Source organism: Rhincodon typus, chromosome 7 (genome assembly GCF_021869965.1).
Source record: "Rhincodon typus isolate 14 chromosome 7, sRhiTyp1.1, whole genome shotgun sequence".
Taxonomy (NCBI): Eukaryota; Metazoa; Chordata; class Chondrichthyes; order Orectolobiformes; family Rhincodontidae; genus Rhincodon; species Rhincodon typus.
In genome coordinates, this window is record NC_063338.1 from 83,028,528 (window position 1) to 83,042,693 (window position 14,166).

At 40.9% G+C, this 14,166-nt stretch overlaps 1 protein-coding gene across 6 annotated transcripts in view; it reads left to right on the forward strand.

Annotated features, from left to right (window-relative positions):
* The first annotated feature begins 1,914 nt into the window (after positions 1–1,914).
* The window catches only part of LOC109927476 (ras guanine nucleotide exchange factor F-like), a 58,563-nt gene continuing 46,311 nt past the window's right edge, over positions 1,915–14,166 (forward strand). For 3 of the 6 annotated variants that reach the window (XM_048598597.1, XM_048598602.1, XM_048598600.1), the window contains exon 1: positions 1,915–2,245. The gene's annotated coding sequence lies outside the window, so the exon portion shown is untranslated. The remainder of the gene's footprint in view (positions 2,246–14,166) is intronic. The other 3 variants (XM_020527499.2, XM_048598601.1, XM_048598599.1) reach the window with 2 other exon arrangements.

A 14,166-nucleotide genomic window follows, 5' to 3' on the forward strand; every position in this document is an offset into this window, starting at 1 on the left:
TATCTATATATCCTCAATAGTCACAGGTGAGGTGCCGGAAGACTGAACTGTGGCTAATATGGTGCGATTATTTAAGAAAGTTAGTAAGTAAAAGCCAAGGAACTATCAATCAGTGAGCTTGAGGTTAGTGATGGGCAAGTTGTTGGAGGGGATTCTGAGAGACATTTACATGTATTTGGAAGGTCAAGGTATGATTAGGGATCTTCAACATGGCTTTGTGCGTGGAAAGTTGTGTCTTACTAACTTGATTGAGTTTTTTGAAGAAGTAACAAAGAGGTGGACATGATCTCTATGGACTTCAGTAAGGTGTTCGACAAGGTTCTTCATGGTAGACTGGTTACCAAGGTTAGAATATATGGAGAACTAGCCATTTGGATACAGAACTGTCTCGAAGGCAGAAGGCAGAGAGTGATGTTGGACAGTTGCTTTTCAGACTGGAGACCTATGACCAGCGGTGTGCCATATGGATCAGTGCTGCGTCCACTGATTTTCAACGTCTATATAAACAATTTGGATGTGAAGGTAGGAGGTATGGTTGACAAGTTTGCAGATGACACCAAAATTGGAGGTTTAGTGGCCAGCGAAGAAGGTTACCTCAGAGTACAAGGGGATCTTGATCAGATGGGCCTATGGGTTGAGGAATGGCAGATGGAGGTAATTTAGATAAATGTGAGGTGCTGCATTTTGGAAAGGCAAATCAGGGCGAGAATTATACACTTAATGGTAAGGTCCTGGGGAGTGTTGCTGAACAAAGTTATCTTGGAGTGCAGGATCATAGCTCCTTAAAAGTCGAGTTGAAGGTAGATAGAATGATGAAGAAGGTGTTTGGTATGATTACCTTTACTGGTCAGTGCATCGAGTAAAGAAGTTGGGAGGTCATGTTACAGCTGTACAGGACATTGGTTAGACCACTTCTGGAATACTGCATTTAATTCTGGTCTCCCTGCTATAGGAAAGATTTTGCCAAGCTTGAAAGGCTTCAGAAAAAATTTATAAGGATGTTGCTGAGACTGAAGGCTGAAAGGCTGGGGCTATTTTCCCTGGAGCATCTGAGACTGAGGGGTGAGCTTATAGAGGTTTATAGAATCGTGAGGAGCACAGGTAGGGTGAATAGCCAAGGACTTTTTCCCAGGGCAGGGGAGTCCAAAACTGGAGGGCACAGGTTTAAGGTGAGAGGGGAAAGATTTTAAACGGACCTAAAGGGCAACATTTTCACACAGTGTCAGAGGATGTGGTAGAGGCTGGTACAATTACAACATTCAAAAGACATATGGACGAATGTGGTGTGGAGTGGACGAGTTGAACTGAAGTGCCTGTTTCTGTGCTATACACCTCTGTGACTATGACTCTATGTGATGTCCCCTTGGTAATAAGGAGGTGGGCGGGGGGCACTGGTTTCAGGAAATTAAACACTTAAATGGAACAAAATACCAGTTCTGAAGAAGTCATACGAGACTTAAAACATTAACCTTGTTTCTATTTCCACAGATGCTGCCGGTTTCTCCAGCATTTCTGTGCTTGTTTAAAAGCAAGATACCGTGGATGCCGAAAATCTGAAATAAAAACAGAATGTGCTGGAGAAACTCTAAGTGTGGCAGCATTTGTGGAGAGAGAAACAAAGTTAACGTTTCGACTCCAAATGAGCCTGAGAACTGAGAAGTCATAAGTGATCCTGTCTCGCCCCACAGGTTGCGAGAGTTTCTCCAACACTTTCTGTTTTTTTAAAATCTTTTCATCTAAGAGTCTGCTCGGGGTGGGGAGTTGCAGGGACACTCGGCTCTTTAGCCACGGTTTGTTTGTCGAACATCCAGGACTGCAGGAGGCAGCACCGGACACGCCGTTAGCAAAGCAGCTGAACATTTGACAGCTGTGAGGTACTTCCTGAGCTTTCAGGAACTTCTTGGCGCACACTGAAGCGGTGACTAGACAGGACAGTTGTTATTTTTGACTTTGCATTTGCTGTGGATAAATGCTTTTTTAACTTTGACGTTCCCGTGGGATCCCTGAAGTGTTCAGATAGTCTTACAAGGGGATGATCGCTGGGGCGAATGGAATGTTGACCCTGATTGAGAGACAAATGGATACTTAGTGAATTGTAACAACTTTGTGACCAGCAGCGGGTAATGTCTTAGCGTCGGACTGCTACTCTGAAACTGCTATTATTACAGTAATTATTGTATCCTTTAAACAGGAGTGCACTCTCTCCGCGTGCAGTCTATAGATTTGGTTCGAGAGAAACGCAAAGGTACAAATGTCCTAACTTTTCGAATAGTTGCGCGGAGTTTAATGTTGCTTTTAAACGGCCGAATTTGGAGTTGAACTGTGTTTTCGTCATGCCGCTCCACCCCTGTTCAATGATAAAGTGCTCCGGTGGATTCAGTTAGTCTGATACAGCTAGTAGCTCGACCGCAGTCATAGTTGCTGGCTCTCCCGTAACCTTATTGTAGTTTCAAATAACGACGTTTCGGGCGTGTATAAGCTCGCAGTTAAACAGTCTGGTTCTCAGCTTTGCGTGTTCATCTCACCCCACCCCCTTCACTGTTGCAAGTCTTCCTTTTGAATGTCTTGCCTTGACTCACTTGTCACACTTAGCTCCCCTGAGTCAGAAGGTTCACTTCAGAGATTTAGGCTTGCAATTGTATAACTCTTTCCATGACCCTTAAAGGGCTGTACAACCAATAAATTGCTTTTTGAACGTTTGTAGTCGCTGTTGTAATGTAGGAAACACGGTAGCGTGCTCACAGCAAACCCTCACCATAGTATGATAATGACCAGTTAATATGCATTTGTAGTGTTTTTGAAGAATAAACATTGGGCAGTACTTCTTCCAAACAATGTGAGATTTTTTTTAACGTCCACGGAGCAGGCAGACGGTCCTCAGTTGAATGTTTCGTTCAAAAGACTGTAGCCCTGGCAGTGCCGAGTTCACTCAACACTGATGTATCAGATTTGTGTTTTTTTTTGTGCACTGGTCCTGAAGTGGGATTTGAACCTGGAACATTGTGACTCAGAGGCAAATGGGGAGGACACTCCAGCATAAATACCTATGCTCATGCTCCAAAGCAGTATTGAGGAGTGTCAGTGATGCAGTCTTCAAATGTGATGTTAAACTGAAGCCCAGTTTCCCCTTACAGTTTGATGTGTAAGGTCCCAAGGCACTGTTTCAAAGAGCAGAAGACCTTTCTCTGAGATCCTGGTCAATATTTATCCCTCAATTGACAGTACAAAATGAACAAGTTATCTGGTTATTGTATTACTGTGGACAACTTGGTGCCATATGTTTTCTGTTTTCTCTCATGGGTGTCATGTTTATGATAATGCCATTGTGTGCACATGCACAGAATTGGAGTGTTGCTTTCAAAGTTGCATCCAACAGCAGAGCACCATTTATTTTAAAGAAATATAAATAAGGTCACCAGAGCTGAAGAAATACCAGGTCATTTGGCAAGAGCCCTTGGGAGAAGCCTTCACAGTGCTGATGATATTTGGATATTTTACAAATTGTATTTACTATGTTTTTATAGTCTGTGTGTTTTACAGCTATTTACCCAGTTCTGATTTTCCTTCAGGGCTGCCCTTTTCTGCTATTTTTAAAAGATATTTAGTCATTTAATTTGATCAATATCTTATTTGATGTCTATGTGGCTTGCAGTTTTTGAAGTGTATCAGGAGCTTTTTGTCAAAACTTTGCTCCTGATCCTTGTTGCCGTTGGTGTATCAATGCAGTTACAGCTGCTTGGTGCCACCCTACCTCCATTGGGCAACAGGTCTGCAATCAATTACTAAGATCTGATGCTGAAATGACAAAGGCTGTAATTCATAAAACATAGAACATAGAACGCAGAAGAGTACAGCACAAAAACAGACTCTTCGGTCTACCGTCTGTGCCAACCTTTATATCATTCTAAAGAAATCCGATCTGCCTGCACATGGTCCATATGCCTATATTTCTTCCTGTCTATGCGTCTGTCTAAATGCCTCTTAAGCATTACTATTTAATCTCCTACTACCTCCCCTGGCAGCACATTCCAGACATGTACTGTCCTCTGCATTTTCTAAAATAAATTTTCCTTGCACATCTCCTTTTAAACTTTTCTCATCTTACTTTAAACCTCTTACCCCTAGCATTTGATATTTCCACCCTCGATAAAGATTCTGACTATCCACCCTACCCATGCCTCTCATAAGTTTTATGTCCTTCTATCAGGTCGCCCTTCAGCCTCCGATGCTCTTGTGAAAACAATCCAAGTTTGTCCACCCTATCCTTATAGCTAATGCAATCCAATCCAGGCAACATCCTGGTAAACCTCTTTGAATCCTCTCCGCATTCTTCCTATTGTGTGGCAACCAAAATGGCACACAGTATTCCAAATGTGGGGTAACTAAAGTTTTGTATAGTACAGTTGATTACAACTCATTTAAAATATAACGTGGAAGTCCTTCTTCCCCCTTAGTATTTGTGCCAGAGTACAGAGCAATGGTTGCAAAATTGTGCTTTAAGACCATAACGAATAGAAGCAGAAGCAGAAGCAGATCACTTGGCCCCTTGATCCTGCTGTGCCATTGAATACAATCTTGGCTGATTTGTCCCATTCCTGTCCTCTCCTGGTATCTTGATTCCCTGGTAAATTAAACAACTGTTTATCTACCTGCATACAATAATGGAATATCTTCAACTCTCTTTGGTTGAGAATTGTAAAGGTTTACAACCCTCTGACTGAAGAGATTATTGAAAAGAGAAGCATGTTACTGAAGTGTTTTTTCTTTGTGCTCATCAGGACAAACACAAGTCTGCCAAATTCCAAATGAGCACAACAATTTATACTGCAGGAGGAAGGGGTGCTGATTGGTTAATAAATTGACCTTTGAGGCATTGCCATGGAGAAAACAACAGGAGCTATAGACTCCCTAAGTTCCGGGCTTTTTTTCTGGAAAAAAAAAGACAATGCATAAATATAATCCTTCTTTGTGTAGAGAATGGATCCCTTTGAATGTATACCACTGCAAGAGAGTGTACATAAGTCTCTATAATAATGTTAAAGGCTCCATTGATTATTTTAAATTGGCTGTTGGTGTAGCCATTAATGTACAGGGAAGTTCTGCAGTTGGGCAGTACTGGCTGAATCACATTTAACAGATACTTTGTTTGCAAGAGCATGCTGCACTGTGTCAATTATGAACAATTGAAGGAACATGTAGTTTGATTTGATCAACTGATCACTGGGGACATAGGGCCAAAATACCTGATAATAAAGTGCATCAATGCTTCTCTTTGGGGCAGTGGTCATCCTGATCAGAGTGTTGTTTGCTATGTATCATGCAAACTGATAATTAGTGTAGCATTAATAGCTACACCAACAGCCAATTTTACACAATCAATGGAGCCTTTAACATTAATACAGAGATGTATGTACGCTCTCTAGCAGCGACATAAGTAGGCCGTAGGTCCCTATCTTTGGACCTAAGAAGTACCTAGCCTGCTGCAAATTAACCTGGAAAAACAAAGTATCTCCAAATGTGATTAAGCAAGCTATTACTATGCAAAGGCTACACAAGTGGTATTTCCCACTTGCAGGATACTGCAGTAAATCCAGAAAAATTTTCTGCCTGCTACACAATTGTGTAACATCATGTTTCACACCTGGTTGTGGTGATCGTAATGAGGTCAGCCAGATGGACAGATCAGGGCTGTTAATTTGGGAGCCGTGGCTGACCAATAAGAGCAGGAGTGTCAGACATCCTGTTCACTCTGAGGAAGCTGGATCAGAGTCAAGTGAATAGGCTGGGGCTATTTTCCCTGGAGCGTCGGAAGCTGTGGGGTCACCTTTATATTAGTTTATAAAATCATGAGGGGCATCGATAGAGTGAATAGCCCAGATCTTTTTCCCCAGGGTGGGGGCGCAACTTTTTCAGAGGAATGAACTGTCGGAGAAGGTGGTGCAGGTTGGTACAACTACAACATTGAAAAGGCATCTGGGCGGTTACATGAAGAGGAAAGGTTTAGGGGGATATGGGCCAAATGCTTGCAAATGGGACTTGATTAATTTAGGATATCTGGTGAGTCGGACCAAAGGGATTGTTTCCATGCTGCATACACCTCTATAACTCCATGATTCTATGACTCTCCACATGTAAATGGTGACTTGATGATGAAATATCGGCTTCTCTGGGGTTATTTCACTAGTGTGTTGTTGTGGTTTCTAGAAATGACTTCCATTAGTATGTAGGGACTCATTATGTATACAGATAAAAGGAATACGGTCCACATTGGGTCTTACTTGAAGCAACCATGGGCTTGGGGAACCTATCGTACCCCTTTTCTTTCTCCACAGCAATGCCTCAGCCAGAGTTGGCTTGCTAGCTTCCTTTTTTTCTGTAACATAAATTCATTTGGTTGTTTGGCGTTTGGCATTCTTGTATTTGGCCTGATGAATACAAATGAAAAGGTTTGGATAATAGTAGCCTGATGTAGATATTTTTGTTGTCCACATATTCCAGGGGTGAGTGTAGGGCCGGGGAGATGGCGTCTGCTGTGTACCTGTTGTGCCGGTAGGCAAATTGCCAAGGATCAAGGCAATCTTTTAGGTTGACGTGTGCCATGAAATAACCTCTCGAAGCATTCCATAATTGTGGGCATCAGAGCCACTGGGTGGTAGTCATCAAGGCACGCTGCATGATTTTTCTTTGGCACTAGGATGATGATGGTCTTATTTAAGCACATTGGGACTTCAGATCATGGTAAGGAGATGTTAGAGATGTCAATGAGTGTGCCAACCTGCTGGTCTGCACGGGAGCTGGGTGCACGACTGGGGATGTCAAATGGGCCGATCGCTTTCTGTGGGTTCACTTTCAAGAAGGCTGATCTAATGTCTGTGGCACGGACTGTGGGTACAGGTACATCCGAGGTTGTTGGGATAGGTGATATCGTTTCATTGACCTGCTCAAAGTGAGCGTAGAATGCATTGAGCTCATTGGGTGAGGATGCACTGTTGCCTGCGATTCTGTTCGACTTCGCTTTGTAGCCTGTTGAGGTGGGGGAGTTCAAAACTAGGGGGCATATCTTAAGGTGAGAGGAGAAAGAATTATAAAGGGTGTGAGGGGCAACTTTTTTTTAAACAGAGTGGTTAGTGCATGGACTGAACTGCCAGAGGAACTAGTGGATGCAGGTAAAGTTACAACATTTAAAAGACATTTGGATAATCACATGAATCGGAACAGTTTGAAGGGATATGGGCCAAATGCAGGCAGGTGGGGCTAGTTTAGTTTGGGAACTTGGTCGGCGTGGACTAAGTGGACCGAAGGGTCTGTTTCCATGTTGTATAACTGTCTGTCACACTTCTTTTCATCAATATTAAAGATCTGTAGTACCAAGTGACTGCAAAAAGTTGTCTTCACCTCAGTCCTAAATGAGTATCCCCTTATTTTGAGTCTTAACCTCCATGTTTTAAATTCCTAAATCAGGGTAAACAATGTCTTGGTGTCTAAACTGTCAGGCCATTGCAGCAAGTCTGCTGTTGCTTTGCTTATGCCTGTGCCTGTACAAGTTCCAACAGTCTTGAGAATCAGCAGCATGCACCCACTTGAGTTTAGTGTTTTTGGACAAGTTTGCATTTTGGTTGAGCTATGCATGTAGTCTCATGTGAAAGGAACACAACCAATACACAAGAATGTAAGGTTTTTTCATAACAGGAAATGTTATTGCCTCTATCAAGCCCATCCCTACTTGTATATCTCCTATCATAACAATATTTCACCACTTCAGAATGAGTTAATAGGCAAGTGTGTGGAAAAATTGTGAAGCTGAGTCATGTGGTAAAATTCTGCTGTTGAAGTCGATGTAATATGTTGGAAAGCCTTTTGCTCTGGTTCATGAGCTGTAATAGTAATGCATCATGGTGATGCCAGTTTTGTTTCAAAGTAATAGATATTGACTAAAAGTGGCTGTCTTTTATTGTTTGCATCGGTTTATTAAAAGGATGGACCTGACTATTTGATATTTAAAAAATGCTTGGCCTTGGACTGGTCACTAGTAAAGGGAAGATGGTCCATAGCATTCAACACCTGATACTCCACACGGAAGGGAACTTGTGCTGTGAATCGCCCTCAAACACATTTCCACACTTATCTCACCCATTGCTCAATCCCATCCTATAATATTCAAAGCCTGGAAGAAGAGAGAGTCTTTTATTTTTAAACGGATTTATTATGTTATTAGGATAACCCAGCATTGGATTGCTATGCTGAAGCAGTAGTGTCAACATCTTGGAAAACTTTCAAGTAGGGCAATGTACTGAATATGCGCTACCATAGTCACTGCAGCACAATTGCGATTATCAATGGATATCCTAGTTATTCATTATTTTATGCTTCCAGGCCACTTTTGCATTCTATTTCAGTCTTACCCTCCCGATTGCTACTACCTTTTTGATTTGTCATTTGTCCTTATTGTTTAATATATTCTACTTATTTACCAACAAATTTGAGATTTCTTTCCAACAGAATGGACTGCTTGTGTGGGATGAAGGAATTTTTTTGTTTTGGTTACTTTAAGCCTGTTACAATAAGAGATGAAATGGAGTAATCTAATTCACTCCAACTGATATGAGCTTTTATGTTATATCAGCTAATTGATACTTTTGCTTCTGAGTTCGAAGGTTATAGATTTTAAACTTAATTGTGGAACTTAGCCTCTCCATACTTACCCTGTACTATATTGCTTATTTGCTGGAGGGAAATGACAAAAGGTCACTGAGTTAAAATTAATGGGAAATGTGCTAAAGCAGAGATAAATATTTTTCTGCAGAGTTGACAAAATCTGGAGCACTGTACCTGAAAAGATAACAGAAATTAATTCCATAAGTCTTCCAACATTTTAGATCACTTAATCTTTTAAATTGGAATGTGAGTGGCTTACAAGATAATGAGCAAAAAATGAGTGTGGCAAGTGATAAGTATGGCACAAAGAGACTGCAGGGGCATGTAGACTGTTAAGTAAATAGGCAAAAACTTGGAAGATAGGTTATAATGTGGGAATATGTGAGGTGATGCATTTTGGTGGGAAGAATAAAGGAGCTGAATGTTATTTACATGGAGAAAGATTGCAGAAAACAGAGATTTGGGAGTCCTTGTGAATAAATCATAAAAAATCTAGCATACAAATTCAATGGGTAATGAAGAGAGCAAATGGAAAGTTGGCCTTTAATTCAAAGGGAATAGAATACAGCATGAGGGAGTTTTTGCTAAAACCATACAGGACAGTAGGCAAATCACAGTAGGAATGTTATGAACAATTTTGGGCCCCTTATCGAAGAAATACATTAGCACTGGAAGCAAACAAGAGAAGGTTCACTAGGCTGATCCCAGGTATGGAGGGACTATTTTATGAGGAGAGGTTGAGTAGGTTGGGCCTGTACTCATTGGAATTCAGAAGAATGAGGGGCGACCTTTTTGAAAAACACTAGACTCTGAAGGTATTTGATGGGATAGATGCAGAAAGGTTGTTTTCCACTTGCTAAGAGTATAGGACCAGAGGGCAGAATCTCAGAATAACGGGTTGCACATTTAAGACAGATAAGGAGGAATTTCTTCTGAGGGTAGTAAATCTGTGGAACTGTTTGTTGCAGAGAGCTGCTGACACTGGATTGTTAAATATATTAGTGGCTGTGAGAGACAGATTTTTAATCAGTAAAGAAATCAGAGGCTTTCGGAAAAAGGCAAGAAAGTGGCATTGAGGATTATCACATTGATCATCTCACTGAATGATGGAGCAGAGCCAATGGGCTGAATGACATGTTTATGCTCCTGTGTCTTATTGGCTCATGGTGTAAGGTGAGGCTGTGGCATGGTGGTAATATCATGACATTAGGCTACTTTAACTAAGCTACGTAGCCATTATCAATTGGCATGAAAATGCAACTAGTTCACTAACGTCACTTAGGAAAGGAAATCTGCCATTCTTAGCTGGTCTAATTTACATGTGACTCCATACCCAATGGGCAACTGGGGATAGGCAGTAAATGCTGGCTGAGCTCATGATGCCAAAATCCCATGAACAAATTTTTTCAAAAGTACAACTGCTCTTTCAAAAGAAGCCAATTGCAGGCATATTGAGCCAAATGGCCTCTTTCTGTGCTTCAGATTTTGCTGCTGCAGTTCGTAATCCAGGCTGATACATCATTTCACAAGGGAATTCTGAATCGTGAGTGTTGCTGCCTTTTGGTCAAATGTCTGCATTCAGGCGTCCATTTGCCTGTCGATTTAGAGAAGCAATCCTTTGGAATTATTTGCCAAAGAGTAGGGAGCTTCCCATTAACTTGACCACTCGCTACTTAATCCTTACACACATACTGCACACTATCAATTCATTTGTATCTTTTTAAAATCTGCAAGTTTTTTTCTTAATGGCTGTAGTTACCGTTTTGGCATATCGTTGCCACATAAAGCATTTTGAATTTAGGTAAATATGAACTTGTCAACATGTGAAATCAAAAGCAATTAATTTAACTGTTAGACCTGAAATCATAGAATCCCTACAAGATGGAAATAGGCCATTGGGCCCAAAAGGTCCACACCGACCCTCCAAAGGACATCCCACCCAAACCCATCCACCTACCCTTTTCCCCGTAACCCTGCATTTCCCACGGCTAATTCACTTAATTTACACATTCCTGAACACTATGGGCAATTTAGCATGGCCAATCCACCTAACCCTGCACATCTTTGGACTGTGGGAGGAAACCAGAGCACCCAGCAGAAACCCACACAGACACAGGGAGAATGTGCAAACTCCACACAGACAGTCGAACATGGGTCCCTGGCACTGAGGCAGTAGGGCTAACCACTGAGCCACCGTGCCGCTCACTTTATTTAAGCCTCTGACAGTTAGGGGGCATGCATCATGTTAATATGTGCCTCTGGTAGTGTATGCTTGTATTTTCCACCTGTGACTACTGCAAGGCATTTTATATTTCCAGTTTTTGTTCCATATACAATGCTGCAGAAGGTCACTTACACGAATAAATAATTGTTTCCATCTGTTCAATGTCTCATTCTCTTTTGGTTGCTGTAAGCATATTTCCCAGATGCATATGGGATCATGTTACCTAATCAAATAGGTAGCACGTGGCTCATTAATTCTGAGTCACTTCCTCTCTGAGGCCACAAATGCGTTGAGACAATATCGATTTGCCATCACCATGACAAGGGAGAATTATATACAAACCATGTTCAGTTCATCGTAGAGTGAATCACAACACTGGGACTTCAAGAGCGAATCTTTGTACATGTATTTCTGTCTCTATCCTGCTCTTCTGGTAAGCAAAATAATCTGGGTTACTAGTTAAGAGGTAAAGCAGTGGTGCTCGTTGCTGACCTGTAGGAAAATTGGGCATAGAGATCTAGTGATCTCTCTTGTGTGAATGTCCCCTTTCCCAACTCCAACGTCAAGGTGTTCACCAGGTGTATTGATGTCAACAAACAAGGTAAACAATGCGCTGCAGTGAAGTAGTTTCATAGACAGCAAATCAGAACATTTTAAAAACATTAAGTCTTCTTATTTTTAATTTAAATTTTCAGATAGTAGAAAAATTGATTGACTTTCATGAAATCACACAATTTCTGAACAGCAGCAGTCTATTCCACCTATCAAGCCTGTTTTATCATTCTATCGTGTAATTGCTGACCTGATTGTGGCCCTAACTCCACTTTCCTGTCTTTGAATTTTTGACAGGAAGAATAAGCAAAGAAGCATATTATCTAAATGGTGAGATATTTCAGAGCTCTGAGATGAAGAGGGATCTAGTTGCCCTCTTGCATGAATCAGCAGAAGCTTAGTATGTGGTTGCTAAAAATTTTTCAGTAAGTTAATAGAATGTAATTGTGAAGGGAATGGAATGTAGAAGTAGGGAGTTGTGCTTTAATTATGCAGCGCACTGTTGAGACTACAAGTGGAGTATTGAGTTGATTTGATTTATTATTGTACATATTTATCATATGTATCTAGGTACAGTGAAAAGTTTTTTTTGTTCTGTGGGTAGTACAGGCAGATCATAACATACAAAGTGCAGTCACCTTATGAAGACATTTCAGTGAATGTTTACTAAACAAATACCCAGAATGGGTGTTTGTCTTGTGAGGAAAGATTGGACAGGCTATGCTTGTATCTGTTGTATCTCTGAAGACCAAGAGGCAACATGATTGAAACGAAAGAGATTCTGAGTGTTGACAGGCTAGATGTGGAGAAGATGTTTCCTCTAATAGGACAATCTAGAACTCAGAGTCACTGTTTAAATATCAAGGGTCACCCATTTTTCAAAAAAACAGATGAGGTGTCTTGTTTTTCTCTCTTAAGGTTGGGAGTTGTTGGAATGCTTCCTGAAAAGGCAGTAGAAACAGAGTCCCTGAATATTTGTAACACAGTAGTGTTTAGATTCTCTGGCAAAATAGGGATAGGTGATCCAGGGTAGGTGGGAATGTGGATTTGAGGTTACAATCAAATCAGCCATGACCTAATTGAATGATAGAGCAGGCTGAAGGGGTTGAATAGCCTCTTCCTGTTCCTGATTCATATGTTCATATGAAATTCCAAACGCCAGTGACCAGCTCTGAGAGAAGAAATTCCTTTTTTCATCTCCATCTTGAAGGGAAATATCTTTGTTTTTAAACAGTTCCCCTTAGTTACAGATCTCTCTTTCCGCCCAACCAATATGAAGCATCCACTTAGTATCCAACCCCTAATTCCCCTTAGAATCTTGCATGTTGCAATAGAATTATGGCTCATTCTTCTAAACATCAGATAAGCACAGACCCAACATGCTCACTTTTGTCTCATAAGATTTATTCTAGGAATTAATCTTGAGAACCCATCCCGATTTATTTATTTATTTTTGTCCTTCTTCTTCTTTCCTGAGGGTTGAGTGTCTTTGGAACTCCTTTCCGTAGACGTGTGGAGGCAGAGTTGTTGTGTATGTTTAAGGCTAGATAGATTCTTCATCAGTTGGGGAATCAAGGGTTGCAGGGGTGGGATAGGAAAGTGGGAGTGAGGAATGTTGGATCACCCATGATCCTCTTGAATGGCACAGCAGACTGAAGGGGCTGAATGACCTCATCCTGTTCCTATGTCTCATGGTCTTATGATCTAACTGTCTCTATCACTTTTATGTCTCTCCTCATGAAATCCAAAACTGCACACAACATCCAGGTGTGGCCTCAGCAATTTACAGCTGCAATAAGCCCTATGTACATTTTATGTGCTATTTTGCTTGCAATAAAGATTCAGCATTCCATTTGCTTTCATAATTATTTGGTGTAATTGCATACTTGAAGATGCATATTTAAGAACATGAGGTCTCTCTGCACTGCCATATGCTGTAGTTCCTCTCCACTCGAATATATTCTGTTTTTCTATTCTGACGGCCAGAGTGGATAGCCTCTTATTTACCCCCATTATAGTCATTCTGACGTATTTTTCTCCACTGACTTCACCTATCTAAATTTCTTTGCAGGCTCACTATGTACACCTTGCAACTTTCTTTAATACTTAAATACTGAATTTGGTAATGAGACAGTCAGCCCTTAATCTAAGTTATTATAAAGTAGATCATAAATAGTTGAGGTGACAGCTCTGATCCCTGAAACAGTCGATTATTTACAGTCTGTTTCTCCTAGTTTAGTTTGGGAACATGTCGTTGCGGACTGGTTGAACTGAAGGGTCTGTTTCCATGCTGTATGATGCTGACTCTATAACTGTTTCCTTTGAGTTACCCGAGCCTCTGATGCTGATAAGTCATGCCCCAATACATACAATCTTAACTTAAAGATTAGTGCACAAGATATCAAATTCCTTTTGGAAATCATCCTCAAAAACCTTGTCAAACGTACTTTATCTTTCATTAATCCATCTTTTCTCTAATAAAAAGAAGCTGAATTCTGTGAATGCTACAAATTTAAAATTAAAATAAAACAGAATGCTGAAAATTCTCAGCAGGCCAGGCAGCACCACTGGGCGGAAGTAGAATTAATGCTTAAGGTTAAGATGCTCTTTCATCAGAATTTTAATCTGAGGAAAGGTCCTGTTGACCCAAACATCAATGTTATTTCTGTCTGACTGACCTAGTGAGTATTTCCACCTTTTTTGTTTCCATTTAACAAGTTGACTCTTCCCTTTGT